At 46.3% G+C, this 15,337-nt stretch overlaps 1 long non-coding RNA gene across 1 annotated transcript in view; it reads right to left on the bottom strand.

The window, feature by feature from the left end:
* Positions 1 to 1,676: 1,676 nt before the first annotated feature.
* LOC131495685 (uncharacterized) overlaps positions 1,677 to 15,337 on the bottom strand; it is a 33,883-nt gene continuing 20,222 nt past the window's right edge. Inside the window, exons 4-6 of the long non-coding RNA XR_009254066.1 lie at positions 11,576 to 11,730; positions 4,147 to 4,523; positions 1,677 to 3,085 (exon numbers count right to left, since the gene is read on the bottom strand). This is a non-coding gene — a long non-coding RNA (uncharacterized LOC131495685). The remainder of the gene's footprint in view (positions 3,086 to 4,146; positions 4,524 to 11,575; positions 11,731 to 15,337) is intronic.

The following is a 15,337-nucleotide window of genomic DNA, read 5'->3' as shown; positions in this document are numbered from 1 at the left end:
GGTTCAATGCCACATGACTCTGGGGGTAGTTGTAAAAAACTCACTCTGACAAAAAGGTGATCAGGGAAATTCTGGAAAGGTCCAGTGCGAACTCGTTGAGCCTCCGGTATCTGCACAGTATTTTTCAGCTGTGGGCAAATGGACTCCACATAGAGCAGTATTATAAAGTTAATTTTCTCAGGGTTCTAAAGGATTTCCCATCTGTCTCATGGACATCTGACCCCAGCATTAGCTGCAAGACATTTCAATGCCTACACAAGTATATTATTTGGTATGGCGTTGGCTTTTAAACTTGAACGTCACCGTCCAAATGTAATACTGTCATTCCTTGCATTGTGAGCTTATTCCTACTTTTTTTTTTTTTTAATTTTTTTTCAACGTTTTTTATTTATTTTTGGGACAGAGAGAGACAGAGCATGAACGGGGGAGGGGCAGAGAGAGAGGGAGACACAGAATCGGAAACAGGCTCCAGGCTCCGAGCTGTCAGCCCAGAGCCCGACGCGGGGCTCGAACTCACGGACCGCGAGATCGTGACCTGGCTGAAGTCGGACGCTCAACCGACTGCGCCACCCAGGCGCCCCATTATTCCTACTTTTTAAAGTGTGTTTCCATTGTGGGACCATTTCATCTTCACAGGATTTCTGAGATCAAACAGAAACTATTAACCCGAGGTAACTGAAGTCCAAAAAGTTGTTCAAGACCTCACAAAAGTCCTGAGCAGAGGCAGGCCCAGCCCCAGGGCCTTTCAGCCCCCCATCCAGGTGGGGAAACAAACGTGTCAATGCAAGTTATCTGACATCGAGGCAGGAGAGTGTGATTCATGGTTGCTGGCCAAGCGTCCACAGATCCTTGGAGAAAAAGGCACCGTCAAAGTGCAACACACGAAGCTAATTCGTACAGAGGCCGTTCCTTGAAGACGGCATTTCATCAGAAGGTCACTTTAGAGGCTCCCCGGACAGTAGGTGACTCTGTAAAGCCAGCTTTTCCTGCGGTGCAGAAATCGTAACCACGGTTTGGCCACGCATCCCTTTCTCAGAACAGAGACCTGAACACAACGAGAAATTGCTTTCAGCTCACAGGGAGTTGGGTTGTGGACTGACCACTCGCCTTCGGCTTGCTCCGTTGAAGATGAAACCAAGCTTTCACTGGAGCCAGCTACTCGGGGGGCAAGGAAGGTGATGCAGAAGGAATCAATGCAGACGTTCAGCGGTGACGGGGACAGGGAGGCAAACAGTGTTTATTGAATGTCTACAGTGCCAGGCCATTCTGCATGTGTGCTAGCCTTCAATACTCGACACACACTATGGGGTAAGGATAATGGTACCTTTCCGGCAGATGAGGAGGACAACAGATGTACTCCAGGTCACCCAGGGCAGTAGGTGGCAGGGTCCCACCCAGCACACAAGTATGTCCGACCAAAAGCCCATGCTCGTGCGTTCGCAATTCTAAGTCAAGCCAGTCCCTGAAATGAGGCTGAGAGAGTGGAGTCAGAGCTTCGAGCGAAATCTACGTCTGGCCACACTTCTCCACAGGCAAGGAAGGACTGGCTACTTGGGATATGGGGCCACTACAGAGTGAAAATGCAAGAGCCCTTGTTCAAAGATTCTTAAGAATTTTTTTTTAATTCTTTTAATGTCTACTCATTTTTGAGAGAGACAGACAGACAGACAGACAGAGCGCCTGCAGGGGAGGGGCAGAGAGAGAGGGAGACACAGAATCCGAAGCAGGCTCCGGGCTCTGGGCTGTCCTCACAGAACCTGACGTGGGGCTCGAACCCATGAACCGTGAGATCATGACCTGAGCCGAAGTCGGATGTTTAACTGACTGAGCCACCCAGGCGCCCGATGTTTATTAAGAATTTTAAGACAGCAATAACAGAGGATCAGCCAAAGACAGGAACTTCTGAGTGCTGGGGCCTCGTTTAGCTGAACAGGTTGGATGTCCATGAAGTTGGTCCTGCTGCACCGCATGCAAGGAATAACAAAGGAAAGAGTCTTGGAGCTGGGGACAAACTTGGAAAGAGAGTCCAGTGGCAGAAAAAATGGACCATGTGGTCCTGGGGAGCCTTACATCTCATCTCATCATGGGCCAGTTCATCACACACACACACACACACACACACACACACACACACACACACGGAAGCCCATGCACACTGCCAGGGGGAACTCACAGATCAAGACTGATAAAAATTACATGGCAAGGCCCTGGGGGCAATTGTAATCCTTTTTCTAATCTCAGGAAGATTCGAAATAGCATCCTGGTGACACAGCGAATGCGAGAACATCACCCCTATTGCAGCTGTCACTTGTATCTGCAATAGGGTGAATTATAGAGATTAGCCACATCCAAGAATTACTGCACTTTTTGCATGGTTCTGTGCATGGCCCTCTTAAGGTGGAATTCTCAGGTTCGCAGTCAGAGTCTGGAGGAAGCTTAGGAAGTTCTGTGCTGCCACCCAGTGTTCGGAGCGCAGGGCCCAGGAGAAACTGCTGAAGGCCCTGCAACATGCTGGCTCCGTAAGGGGCTGGAGCCTTCCAGAAGCTACCGAGAAGAGCGCTGTAAATCTCTCCTCGGCCCCAGGCAAGCTTAGTTTTGCAGTCACATTCCACATCCCATCAAAGGTATGAAAATGTACCCACATCCCACATGAAATAAATTGGCATGTGACCATCTAAGACTTGAGCTGGTTTGGAGTTGGTTGACGTGCTACATTTTGCAGAAATTGATTTATTTTGATTTCGCAATTTTGTTTTGAATGATGGATCCAGTGTGGGGCTTTAGGGGAAAGAGGAGCTCTTAGCCATCATCCTAAGTCCGAAAGCCTCTGAAAAGCTCCTAGAGCCTAGGCTCAGCGCCTTCAGGGCCTGCTGCCGTGGGAAGGCATGAAAACAGAGGAATAGCACAGAGGAAGAGGAAACCCAAGGAACATTAGACCTGATTACCTCTGACAACCTGTGCACTCCAGGCATTAGTCCCCTTGTTATTTCCACGTCAGATAGCAGCCTTGGTCTGCTGAATTTATCTAGAAGAGTCATAGGCAAACCACAGCCAGGATCTGCTATACTCTAGTGCCAAGATTTCACTGTTAAAATAACAAAAACCAAAAAACCCTTGATCAGGTGTGCTGTCCAGTACAACTCCCAAAAACGGGCCCTGCCCTCCCACAACGATGGGTTTAGCTGCTAAAGGGCAAGTAGCCGACACCAAGCTTCAGGCTCTTGAATCCCTGAATCCCTCCGGAGGTATGGCAAGTGGCTTTTCTTTACACGAGACAGTGAATGGGAAAGCCCCCTGTGACAGAGACCCGACATGCAAATATCAGTCCCCTGCACCTCCCACCTGGACTCTGGTTAACAGCGTCAGCCAGCTCCCAGATATGAGAGCACGGGAGTGAGACCAGAGGAGGCAGAAATAACCAGCTTTATATAAATGAGGGCAAAATGCACCAAGGATGGAGGTGCCAAACCCAGTCCGGAAGAGGTCACGGTTCAGAGCCGAAACGAAGCTGTTTTGGTCACCTTATGGACTGAACTCCTCGATGTGCACACTCGTGGATTTAGGATTTCTATGGATTTAGCACACAGTGGGGTTTATTCTGTGAAATAATCTTCTTCCTCTTTTTTTTACCCCCTTTTATTACCTATTCTTTAAGCTCTTAAATTGTATCTCCAACCACACTGGTCAAGACCCTATTTCCTCCATTAACTGTATGTGACTGCATTTTACTACAAGCTTGTATGAACCAGCCTATATGGAAGGATTACTGAATCACATGATTCAGAGCTGGCAGAACCATCATGAAGAGACTCTAGCTCCACTCAGATCTGGTACCTTCTTTATAGTATTCCCAGTAGGTGTTTTTTTAAGATTCTGCCTCAATGCTTACCCACTCAGCAAGGAATTTGTATCTTTCTGAAGCAGTCTGCTTCCTGTAAGTAAGGAAGAAGTATACCTGAAAAATCATTCTTCCTTTTCTTCCCCCTTTAAGACTTAAACTGAGTGATTCAGTGATGCTGAGCCTGAGAGTTGGCATTTGATACTTCTCTGCTAGAGGACACCAGTGGGAGCACTACATGGCCTCCGGGGTCCCTAGAGTGAACTGGCGACATTTTATGGGGAGACAACACACACAACCAACCCTACCCTTCCCCTCCAAAGGCCTCCAAGGATCCCAGACTTTGGAGAAAGAAGCTGGTCTATTCACTCGAGGGACGATCAAGCATAGAAGACCTCTTTCTGGCACTTTTGTCATGGTCCCAGCCCGTTCCGAGAACCTGGAACTCTCCTCTGTAGAAGTCAGCCAACAGCATTCTTAAAACCAGAATCCTGCAGAGATAGGATCCACACACTGGGTATGAAACTACCGCTCCAGTGCCACGGTTGTTACTTGTGGTTTGAAATGTGGCTGGGTGGGTGTTTGTTCAAAGGCCGAAATCTCAGTCATGGGCTTCTGAAATCCAGAAGGAAAAACCATCCAAACATGAAGGAAAGATCACTGTTGACTTTAAATTCTACACCACCTGCAAAAAAAAAAAAAAAAAAGAGGGAAGAAAATCAGCTGAGTTGCTGCGTCACTCAGGAGATGTGCTTCAGAGGGTAGACAGTGGTGTTTGGAATTCATCCATTTATGCATCCACTTGGGAGCTGGTGATCGCAGCCGACAAGCCCCTCAGCATGGTGCTAATATGCCAGGGATGCTAATGCCAGGGGATGAGCCAAGCAAGCCCAGATCCCTGACTTGTCTTAGTCTAAAGGGAAGGTAAAGGATTAAACAATTAAAAAAAACTCTTGAAGCCAAGTTTAAGGAGAAAGAATTCTTATGGAGGATGTCTCAGGCTACCTGCATTTACACACTTTACCCCACTTTATTGGCGATGGCCTGGGGAAGATTGTCCCTAAACCAAAAGCTCTCCCACACCCCATCCTACTACGTTTCAGCCAGCAGGGTCTGATTGTGGGCAGTGCTTTGACAGATTATGTGAATTTCCTATTGCTGCTGTAACAAATTATCACACACTTAGCGGCTCCATACAACAAAAATTTATTTTCTTACAGTTCTGGAAGTCAGAAGTCCCACTGGGCTAAAGTCAGAGTGCCAGCAACACAGCATCCCTTCTAGAAGTTCTACGGGAGAATTTATGTCCTTGCTTTTTGTCATTTCTAGAAGCCTCCTGCATTCCCTTGGCCCATGACCTCTTCCTCCATATTCGAAATCAGCTACATAACATCTTCACATCTTAATGATTCTGACCTTCCTGCCTCCCTCTTACAAGGACCATAGTAATTCCATTGGGCCCACCCAGATAATCCAGAATAATCTTTCCATCTCAGGATCCTTAACTGTAGCAGCAAAGTCTCTTTTGCCATGGAACGTCACATATTCACTAGTTTGGGGAATCAGAACATGGACATTCTGAGGAAGGGTTCTTTATTTTGCCTACCACATGTATCGTTTCTCCTCTGTCTTTTAGCACAAATAATCCATGTTCCTTATAGAAAAACTAGAAAATACAGAACAGTTTAAAATAAGAAGGTACAGAATGTAGCCAGTTTTAAAATATCTCCATTTTATTCCTCAAAGAAAAACAAAACTCTACCGAATACTCTCCAATGTGCTTTTTCACTTCACGGTATAATGTCATCACCCTCCCACATGGACAGTGCTCTAACGGTATCTGTCAGCATTTTAATGACTGTACAATGTTCTATTATGATATCGTGTTATAATTTTTGAACATGTAGTTTGTCTCCAGTTTCCTGTACTTGCCAATGATGTTGTAACATTCTAGTTCACACGTATTTGTATGTTTTCCTGGTATTTTCTGAGGGTGGGTCTCCAGAAATGCAATTGCCCGGCCAATGGGTGTGGTTGCTTTTAAGGCTTGAAATACATATGGCCCAAGTGTGCAGGAAGTTAGTATCAATCCACAGACTTCTACTCCACATGCTCAGAATCCTGGCCAGGATCAGACTGTAAATCCCTTACCAAATTGATAGACTGATTGAAGTCCCACAATTGTTTTAATGCATATTCCTTTGATAGCCAGTAAGGTTGAATATTTTTCATATATTTTCTGCTTGACATTTTTTTGTTACTTGCCACCTTATGTCCTTTTTCTATACTAAAGGGCTTGTATTTTTCTTAATAAGTGTTGATAAAGCTGTATGTTAACCCTATGTCACTCTGCCACGGATAATTTTCTCAATTTAGTGCTTTTTCTTTTTTTAATTGAGTTTTTAATGCATAGAGCTTTTGCCTTCTTTTGGTAGTTAAATCGATCGGTCTTTCTCTCTCTCTCTCTTTTTTTTAAGCGCCCGCCTTTGGTTTGGTTTCATGCTTAGTGCCGTGGTTTTGCAGTGTCATGGGCCTCGCCTCTCCTAATATTATATAAATATTCTCTAGTGGGGTTATTAATCCATCTTGATTGCTTGCCTGAAATGTATGCTCGTGTCTTTTGCTGGAAGAATTCTGTGAAGGCAGCCACTTGAAACACAAGGATGCAACTCCCTGCAGGGTTGGCATCAGGCTTTAAATAACAGGCATGTTCTGTGGCTGCATCCAAACACTTGGCAGCAACATCTCTAATTGGGGTTGTACTTGAGGTCCTAATTCGTCGTGATTTTTAAACTAAGTAAAGAGCCTTCTGGAGAGAGAACCTACCGCCTCTTTCTATTCAGTTAAGAAACATATGACTCATCTTTTGCTTTTCATGGTGGAGCAGTTTAATTTTTCTGGTTTACTTCCCCTGCTCCGTTGGATCACTGAGGCAAGGGCAGAGATTTTGTGATTTGGGGTCCAAGCCCTGTGGAGTTCTCAACTCGGGCTGTCCTGCTTTAGGCTACGGCCAAAGGGGATCAGGGAGTGAAGGGCTTAAGAGGATAGAACTTGAAGAGGCTACTGCAAAAGACCCATGGACGACTGCCCACTGCTCAGGGGAAGCCATCTCTTTGTTCTTGCCTCACCTGGAGGGGTAGCTGTGGACTCATTCAGCCCGTGTCTCCTGCTGAGCCTGGGCTGATGCCAGATGGAAGCGGGACACCCAAGCTGGCATGGAGGGGATTCTACTTAGCAGGCAGGTCTCACTGTAATCTCGAGCTTGAAGACTTAGATGAAAGGACCTTCATTTTCCTGAAAATCACAACGAGTACCAGAGCTTTCCACCGAACAGCTTCCCCTCTCCCTAGGTCTGCAAAAGCACGTGGGAGTAGAGAACCCACCGAGGACAAAGCCCCACTGCTAAGGAGGTCCCTCATTAAGGTAGGAAAGTGGACCACACCTGCTTTCTAGTCCATTTACTCAGCAAGCAGTTGGAGGCCAACTTCCACGCCTTTGTTCACGCTGTTGCCCCTGCCTAGTATGCCTTCCCCTGCACCCACCTACTGAAATCATAATGGTCAAGGCCCAACTCAGAATCTGCCTCTAAGTTAAAGCCTTCCTCGGTATCTCTCCAACCCTCCCTCCCTCCTTCCACTTCCTCCTCCTCCCCACCAACCCAGCAGTATCACGGGGTGGCTTTGGGACTAAATGAATGTGGGTTTAAAATGACTCTCCTATCTGATCACTTCATACATTTAGAACCTTTGGAATGTTGACGTCACAGTTCTGAGCCTCAGGTTCTTCATCTGGAGGATGAAAAATGCCAGCCTTCTTAAGGGGGTTGTTTTGCAGATGAAATGAGATCACACATAAAATGAATAACAGCAGGTCTCTGGCCTCCAGGTGCTTCTATTCATTGATTAAAACCATGACACAAGATAATATCACTATCACAAAAGGGACACAGAATGCTTCAGCCGTACGGAGAAATAAAAAGAGGTTTTGTCATCCTGAATGATCTGGAAAAGTAAATGGAAGGGTGGGCATTAAGCCTCTTGAAGAAGGGGTAAAATCCACCAGGTAACTGGCAGCCAAGGATGAAGGAGGGAAGTCAGGCTGTGTCCAGAGAACCAAAACAGCAAGCTTCAGCAGAGATATTTTTTTGAAAATAGAGTTAGTGACAACCCCGGAGTCAAAATAAAATGAAAATAAGAGGGTTTTTTTCTTTAGTTTTAAACTTTCAGAAATCAAGCTTTTCTGAGCATGGACTGACAGCATTAGAATTGTCTTCAGAAAGGTCAACTTGGTGATTGCGTACGGCACAGTCTAGAAGATATCCATCGGCCAGGGAAGAGGACAGTGCGATCACCCATATCGAACACAGCAGCCTTAATTCTGGAGCCAATGAAATTGACCTGGATTGTGACCTGATTAGATGGGGGACAGGAGACGGACATGACAAAGAGGACTTACTCTTGGTGAGGTGGGGTATGGTGGAGCCATTAAGGGAAAGAGAGACACTCAGAGAACCACGTTTGACATGCTGCGATGGAGACGCCAGGAAGAAGAACCATCCCATAGGAACTAGAAGCAAGAGAATGGACGTTAAGAAAGAAACTGGCATCCAAGATAAAGCTCAGGGGTCTAGCCATATGAATGAGATCACGAAAATTGTGTGGATGGATGAGATGCCCAAAGACAGAGGGTAGGAAGAAAAGAGGACTGAGGACAGAAGCTTACGTAATGCTGACATTTAGGGAGTAGAAACATGAAACGAGATCAGAATAAAACAATGTCATGTCTAAACGTGATATTTTCCCTTCGTCTGCAATGTTCTCTAATGTTCCCTTCAGTTAAATTACCATCATCTTTCAAGGTTTAACAAAATTCTTACAAAACAATGACTAGCAGCTTGAATTTACTGAGCATGGCCCGAATGCCAGTCACTATATTAAACAATTTGTATGTATTATCTCTCTCCCATAACCGTACGATGCAGGTACATCAATTATGCCCATTTCACAGATGAGGAATTCAGATTCAGTAAGGCTTACCGATTTGCCAAGGTTTACCAGGTAATAAACAAACCCAGGGCGTCTGGCTCCAAAAATCAAACTTTACCTTCTCGGTTGTACTGCCATTAACCAGCCTCTGGTATATTTGGAGGAAAAGCCACACGTCTTAATTTTTGAAGCTCTACGGTGCTTCTGGGAGCACCCCATTTGAGAACCCTGCTGTATTCTGCAATGGCTGATAGCAAATCTGGCCTCCTTGTTTTTTTTTTTTTTTGTTTTGTTTTGTTTTAATTTTTTTTTTCAACGTTTTTTTATTTATTTTTGGGACAGAGAGAGACAGAGCATGAACGGGGGAGGGGCAGAGAGAGAGGGAGACACAGAATCGGAAGCAGGCTCCAGGCTCCGAGCCATCAGCCCAGAGCCCGACGCGGGGCTCGAACTCACGGACCGCGAGATCGTGACCTGGCTGAAGTCGGACGCTTAACCGACTGCGCCACCCAGGCGCCCCATCTGGCCTCCTTGTTGACAACATGTGACTAACTGTTCTACCTCTTGGGTCTCAGTACCTCCCTTGCAGGGTGGGTGTAAAGGTTAAATTGGTGAAGCATGAGTAAAGCGTCTGTGTGCTGTTACCATTACGGTTACTACTGCCGCTGTTGTCGGTACTCCCCCTGAGCTCCAGTCTCTTCCTGAACCTATTCCCAATTTCCCTCTGTAAGTCCAAGGTCACTGGCACCACTCAGCTGTGGTGGTCTTTGTTTGAGGTGGTGGCCATCCCAGGAAAGCAGCATTTCACAGGGGCCTCGCTGGCGATGGAATGCCCCAGGGGTTTGAACACTTGGGGTGAGACGCCTGAGGGCCGTGCAGCAGATCCAGGAGAGGGGTCTGAGCCCCTATTCCCTTCCTGCTAACAATGCCAATGCCTCGCGTGCCCTTGGGGGGAGGGGAGCCGAGAGCTGGGCAGCGCGCTTACAATTCAGCTTAAAGAGACAGTGTGGCGCAAGCGGAAGTTTCCCCCACATCAGCCAGCTCCTCCCCTTCCCCATCCAGAGCTGACGCGTCTGCTGTGGTCCCATTTGTGGCCTATTCCCAAGCAAGAGTCTACCTTAAAGCACACCCTCTACCCAGACTTTCCCTTGGATTTTACCATCAGCTCCTCCTGCCAAGGCTCGCTCCCGCGCTCGGCTTCCAGGAGGGGAAAGCATATGGACCGCGATTTGTTGCCAAAACTGATCAGAGAACAAAACTCCGTTCTCATACAAATTGCACAGTACCTATTTCCTTCTCCTTGCCGACAATAAAAATGAAGCTCCTGCTCAGGGAGCTATCTTTCTTGAAGGAAGTATTTTTCATTCAGATCTAACTCCTCACTCAGTCATTTCTCACCTGCTCAAACACCCTGATCACCGGGGAAAAGGACTATAAATAACTAAAATGATAATTTTCTTAAAAACTGTGCTTTGTACACAATAATATCCGGACCTTTCCACTGAAATCCGCTGATAATTTTAGAACTTTCCTTGCAAAGGTGGAAAAGGATCCACAGTATTTTTTAAATTTTAATTACTCACTGAATGAAATCTGAAAGTACTTAATTATTAGATTTATGCCTCAAGATAAGTTCAATGGTAATTACAGGATGTCTTTTTTTTTTCATTCTAATTCCAAATAATTAAATCCCAAACACACTGAATCACTATGATTATAATTACAATAAAGGTGTCTCATATTTGAAACCAAAGTTTGGCTTTTTGTGCAACCTTTTTGCACCTCGCCGAAAGGGGGATGCTTTGGAAAGAAATCTGTCTCAGTCTCTCTAATGCTGCTTTAAAACAAAATAGAAAAACAGAATTGTCTGCAGGAGTGGTTTTCCACTGCAATACCAGCAGGGAGAAGGCAGGCCCCAAGCTTCCAGCTTGCTTGAGCGAGGTAGGTACAGCGAGATCATCGGGCAGTCGAGGAAGAGAGTCTGAAAAATACTCCATCTCCCGGACTTCCATCTTGTCAATCGGTTTTGGGGTCACTTTTCTGAGCTCCCCTTCAATTAAAGGTGAATGAATGAAGATGTGTGGGTTTGGGTAGGCACTCTTACAGGGAGGCACACACGGACTAGAAAATCTAAAGCAAGATCCGTAGAATAAGATCTAAGGAAGGCTTGGAAGGCATTTCACACTTGGACCAGGCAATGGTAATTAATTGAGAACGAACGTGCCTATCTTTTCCCTGTGCTGATGAGGCTGTTGAAAAACACTTGTTAGGATGGTTCAAGGAGCACAGGAACTGAGCTTAGCGTCCTGCACACATCTCCACGTTGTGCTTTGGGATTTGGGAAGTGGGAAGGTGGTGGTTTGTGGTTTCAAGGAGGAGTTGCAGGGTGGGGGTCCAGGAAGGAGAGGAGACGCACGTCTTTAAAAAGTAAATAAACCCAGCCCAGATGTCCTCCCCTGGCTGGTAGGCAGAAAGGGGAGCACTTGCTCATTGGAAAGCATTTAGAGGCCAGGGGGGTGAGGGCCTGCAAGGAGAGAAGCAAAAAGCCTATAAAGAGAAGGCCAGAGAGCAATCATAATACTTAGAAAAATGTCACATTAAAACCTCCAGCTGCCGGCGGCTGGAGGGAAAAAGAGTTCCAGACAATAGCTGAGGAAACAAGTTGAATCTTGTGTTCATTCCTGCGGTTAAAACAAGTCTGTACGACCACAAGGAAAATTCCATTCTCCTCCAACCTTAACTCCCTGCTTACCTGAGCTGTAGACACTTTTGTTGAAAGGCCCCTTGAAGTCAGAAGGTGCAACGCTCGTGAAGGCCCAGCGTCTCTTCCGCCCAGGATTTTCTCTCCTCTTGCACCCTCACATCTTGCATATCACCTCCTCTCCTCTGAGGGTCCCGGTCACCACCCTGACTAGGGCAAGAGGACAGAAGCAGGGTTCAGGAAAGAATGAATTCCCCTGCCACCCTCCCTGTCCCCACCACAGGCTATATTCATTTTCTAAGCCTTGAGAACCATGGATGGCCCATGAAATTATTCACTAATCGAATAAATGTTTGTTGAATGCCTGCTCGGTTTCAGGCTCCAGACGAGGCCTTTAGGGAGGATAACCAAGGTCAGGAGGCACAAGAAACATGAGCATCCTGCGCCTCTAACTGTTTGACAAACCAAGTGAAGCTTGGACCTTGCAAACATTGAACATCACCTTTTCCCTTCCTTCTTTGGGGTTTTTGTGGGTCCAGCCGGCAAGTGACCTGTCTGCTGGAGTCATTCCAGCCAAGTATCCCCCTCCCTCCCCAATAATTCCATCATCTCCTTTTTATCCCTATGAGACAAGCCTAGGTCATCTTGCTCTGGTAACTCTCCTATTGGAAGAAGGATATTATCAATAATTGTCCTAGGTCCAGAGGCAAGTAGAAGGCAATTCCTGATTCAGGGAGGTCTGTTTAGCATACCCAGGAGAGGGAGAATCCACTTCAGAGAAACATGGATGGTGGGATCCAACATGTCTCCCAAGTGAGAAAATACAGGAAATAATGGAATACTATAGGAAGGAGGCAAGGTTAGCAGACTGTGGTACTTAACGGAGATTATAGCTCGTTTATGGTCAAACTGGAAGATCTGTGGCTTGCCATGGCTTCTGTTGCTTGTCTTTACCAAGCGTTCAGTAAACTTCAATATGTGTTTAGTAATATATAAAGAGAGCTGTGGGTACTGGTCAGTGCCCTCAGGGAGCTTGTGGTAGTGGTAAGATTACAATTTTAATAACCAGTTCTCCAGAGGGGGGGAGAAAGCCCTATTTTCTAGCTTTTGCCAATTTCTACAGTATAAATACTCCCACAGTGGTTGATTTTAAGGTACCAGCATGAGGAGTCCGGAGGAAATGCCTACAATCAGCTCGTGCTGGTTACTATGAACTAACTCCAGAACACCAAAGGCTTATACTCTAATCCTCTCATACAGAGAAACACAGGGCACATTGGCAAAATCTCCTGATCAATTGACTGATTGGCATCGGATAGAAAATCTTTAGCCAAGACCCAGAGGGGAGCATGAGTTAGGGAGAGAAGGAAAAAATGACCACATCTCTAAACTGGAGACTGAGAACAGTATCTCTGTTTCCCCTTCTGGTCCCTCGGAAGCACGGAGCACCGCGGGCTGTTAGAGCAGGCAAAGACCGTGCGGATAATCAAGACCAATCCCCTCATCCAGGCCCTTCCAGAAGGGGACCTGGATCGTGTAGGCATGGGGTGATTTAGATAGGCTCTGCTTCAGACATACTTTCGTGGACAGTTTAGGACTGGGGTATCTAGCAGGAACCTAATAAACTAGGTTATTAAAGAAGAAAAACACTCAGAATCCTCTGGGGCCCTCTGAGAACGCATAGAGGACAAGTAACAGGCTCTACAGCTCATGGAAAGTGGATGGAGGTGCCACCAGCCTGAAACCACAGACTCTGACTCTGTCTGAATTTGTTATTCGGTGACATGCCCTGGACAACCCTCTCTGGCACCACAAAAACAAACCCGCACGTCCGTCAGGCTCTGGCCACCTTAGCTTTTGAATCATTGGTGAGGAATAAGCTCTGTCTAGGAAGGAAAAAAAAAAAATACATTCCCATGTGCAGAACCCCAGCAAGAATTTTCTAGGCTGCATCTCTTGGGCAAATGTAATGGGACGGCAAAGTCTTTGGTGCTGAGGGAGCTCCAGCTCCTTCCTGCCTGTAATTCATGATCCCTGAGACAATTATGAGCAATGAAAAGGCGTAAGTCAAAGGAACATCGAGTAGAGCGAGATTTAGGAAAATAACACATTACATTTAAATATCCATATATATTTAATCTGTGTTTAATAATGCAAAGAATACATTAGTCAAGGCTTAGGCAGATTCCACGTTGACGTTAGCTACAGAACAGCCTGGGCCTCTGAAGTTTCCCAGCCTTGGCACCACGGGAATGAAAACTTCTGGAGGAATGGAGCGTGTCATTGCAAACCTGGGGCACTGCAGAAATGCAAATGTTGGGATTGCGGAGGTCACCACAAAGTCGGGCTTGCTGCAAAGAATAGAACGTAGGGTGAGCTAAAGAAAGCCAAGCTCCAGTCCCTAGGCAGACTGACTTCATCTGCCACCCTCTGCAAGGCAGGGCAGGGAGCAGAAGGTAATATCGTGGAGGGACAGAGGGACCAGGATTGCTATTCCCGTTGTTATTTTAGCTCAGCTCTCTTCTCCTGTCCTCGGGCTTTAATTCTAGACTACCAGATGGGGAATGGCTGCCTGGGCCCCAGGGGAAAGTCAGAACATGTCTCCAGGGGGCAATTCCCAGACTCCGAGGCTCTTCCTGCCATCTGGAGGGTGAGTGTACTCAAGGATGAAGGAGGAGTCACAAGCATGCCCAGCCTTTAGTGTAATCAGGCGTCTCCAAAAGCTGGAAAGGGAACCAGTGGGGACACAATGCAGTATACGCCAAGTGACATCTAGGACCTGGAGAGAAGAGTCTGGACAGCCAAGAAGTAGAAGAAATCCCCCTGCTTGATTCACTGGCACGCAATGTAACAATCAGGAAGCCCCAAGTACTTTGAGCTTCTTGCACTATGGGCAGCTCATTCCCTAGACTCTAGAATCTCTCTCTAGGCTCTAATGAACTCACAGTCCCAATAAGGCAGTTTCAAGAAAAAAGTTGCAAAGAGAAAGTATCTCAAAGACTATCAAACCCCATCTCCTAAATTTTACGGAGAAGAAGACAAGCCCATAGAGGTAATGCAAATCATCCAAGGTTGGCCAATGGTCACAGCTCTCTCACTCCAAGGATCTATCCACATACAACACTGCCCCTCCTATTAAGCACTACGTTCAGTTTTGACGGTCTGTAGTAAAGGAAGGCAAACCTGCATTAAATACCAGGCATGGTGCTAAAAGCTTGAATATATATCATCTCCAAAAGAGTAAACACTAGTCTAGCTCAATAAAAGTTTACCATCATATAGAAAACTTGGCTGTAATTCTGGCTCTGTTATTTTTCAACTGTATGAATGTTGGATTGGTCATGGCACTTCTCCAGGTGTCATTCTGCCTCTGGCACCTAGTGTGACCATCTCCCTGGTTTGTAGAACCTCCATATGTCATCCACTGAATCACAGAATCAGTGCTAGTCCAGTCCGAACACAAAGGAAGAGACGGGGCAAAAGAAACTTAGATGGGGAAGTGAATGAATGTGCCTCTCACAAATTCACAAACGCCCGAGGGAAGCAGAACGGTGATCAGGTTCAGATATGACCCAACCTATATCCTTGAGTGAGCGCTAAAACACCCCAGTTTCCCCACTTGCACTTGGAAGATGCTTGTCCCAACTCCATTCCCTGTGAGAGTCATTCCCTGAGTAGACACCGTCCAAGTTATTCCCGGAAAAAGATGGTGGGGGATGCAAGGACCACCTCCCTAGTTTGTTTCAACCTTCCTTGCAAGAACCGAGTCCCTAAGGATTCAAATTATCTGGAATTTCCTCATCCCACCCAGGA

The sequence above is a fragment of the Neofelis nebulosa genome, chromosome 15 (genome assembly GCF_028018385.1).
Source record: "Neofelis nebulosa isolate mNeoNeb1 chromosome 15, mNeoNeb1.pri, whole genome shotgun sequence".
NCBI lineage: Eukaryota > Metazoa > Chordata > Mammalia > Carnivora > Felidae > Neofelis > Neofelis nebulosa.
This window is presented reverse-complemented; position numbering and strand designations above follow the sequence as displayed.